This window comes from Talpa occidentalis, unplaced genomic scaffold (assembly GCF_014898055.3).
Source record: "Talpa occidentalis isolate TD23 unplaced genomic scaffold, MPIMG_talOcc4v2.1 talOcc4.3, whole genome shotgun sequence".
Taxonomy (NCBI): Eukaryota; Metazoa; Chordata; class Mammalia; order Eulipotyphla; family Talpidae; genus Talpa; species Talpa occidentalis.
In genome coordinates this window covers 151,504,765-151,506,649 of record NW_023603184.1, presented here as the reverse complement: position 1 = coordinate 151,506,649, position 1,885 = coordinate 151,504,765, and positions in this window count along the sequence as shown.

Genomic DNA, 1,885 nt, shown 5'->3' with positions numbered 1-1,885 from the left:
GCCAGGGGTGGGGGCTGCTGGGGTGGCTGCAGCCCTGACTCGCTCCCTGCCCCTGAGGGGCAATCGGGGCCACGGACCCCAAGAACTGGGGTCCCCCTGTGTGGGCACAACCAGAAGCCAGGCCCAGGCACACCCTCCACCTCCAGTGGGGTCAGAGGTCAGGAGCAGGCGGGGCTGCTGGGTCGGGGCGGGGCTCCGGCTCCAGGTCCACCGCAGTCCCCGTCTCCTGGCCTCCGGGCCCTCCCTGGGGCAGCAAGGGGGCAGCTCCTGGCCCTCCACGGGCACCCGCTCTCAGAGTGACGGGGGCCCAGCGCCCCAGGACACCCCCCACCCGCTTCACTGACAGGGACAGCCCCCAGGGTGCCCCCACGCCAAGCGAGAGAACATTCTGGAACAGCCCCGTGGGCAGGGGGAGCTCGGAGCGCCCAGCAGGCCCACAGGCACGGGGGCGGGGCCTCCTCGCGGCTTTTGTTACTAGTTTCATCGTTGAAAATTTTCTTTGCAATTATTGGGAAAATATTAGTGTTTCAGAAACACCCCGGGGCTCGGCTGGCTTCTGGGCAAGGGGCAGGGCCCGCAGGTCAGCCCAGCCGCGCCCGGCCCCCCAGCCCCCCCCACTGTCGGGCCAGGCTCCCCCCAGCCCCGGCCCAGCCCTCTGGCCTGGCCACCCCACACCCCTGCTCCCTTCCCCCTCCCCCCACCCACCCACCTGGCCTGCCCCCCCCCCCCACCTGGCCTGGCCCAGCCCCCACTTCCATGAGAAACGCCTGCTTTTCCTCAGTGTCAGCCTCCTGTTGAAGGAGCAAAGGGCCCCCATGCCTGGCGGCTCCCCAGCCTCCCCATGCGAGCGGGGGGCGCAGCTCCCAGGGTGACCCCAGAGCCCTGGCCTTCGGGCTGCGGAGGACAGGGCCGTGGGGACCCCCTCCGCCTGCAGGTCCTTGCCGGATGGGGTGTAGGAGCCCCCGGAGGGGGTCGGGGGGGTGGTCCGGGGCCATCCTGCCCTCTCAGTGGCCCCCGCTCCGCAGAGCCCCTCCGGCGGGGTCCCGCCGCTGCCCCCTGCGGCCCTCACGGCTCTCTCCCCTGGGGCTCTGGCCGCTCCCCACCCCGACCCCTCCTGGTCAGCCCAGTCCAGGTCTTGCCACCGACGCCGGCCCGTCCTGGGCGCAGCTGCAATGGCCGCGACGCGGTGGCTCATCAGCATGGCCGCCTGCCCCCAGCTGGGGTCCTGGAGTGTGGGATGGGGCCCAGGGGCTGTGCGGGAGCCCTGATACCCTAAAGCCACTACCGGGAAGCAGCTGTTGAAGTGGCAGGAGACGAGCCACCAGGGCACCCGCCGGCCACCGAGGGCCAGCCCCACGGGTGCCCAGGCCAGGGCTCGGCTGTGACCAGGGGCTCTGACCCCCAGGGCCAGCAAGGTCTGGGGACTGCTGCTGAGTCTTGTCCACCACCTGCCCCCATAGGCCTGTCGCTCCTGGACACAGAGGCCTTCTCGGGTGTGGGGTGGCACTGGGCGTATGGGGTACGTTTCTGATTCCTGTTGGCCAGGAATGTCCCCAAGTGATCCCCTGAGCTCACAGGGCAGAGGACGCAAGGTGCAGCCTGGCCACTGGGGTCTGGCCAGCTTGCCGCGTCCAAAGCAGATGCCGAGGCCCAGGCCAGGCAGCGGGGGAGGGCAGAGCCCCGCTCCCTGGGGCTGGGAGTTGGGAGGGGTGACCTTGAGTGGCTGAGGTCCTGAGGAACTCTGGTCAGCAGGGGAGGTGACACCCTGCTGCAGCCTCACAGGCCAATCCCGAGGGGAGCAGTGCCCCGGGCCGGGGTGCCCGTGCCTGCCCTCCGGCCCCGCCCTCCAGCACCGGCTGTCCTGGTTGGTGCGGCTGCAGTGGGC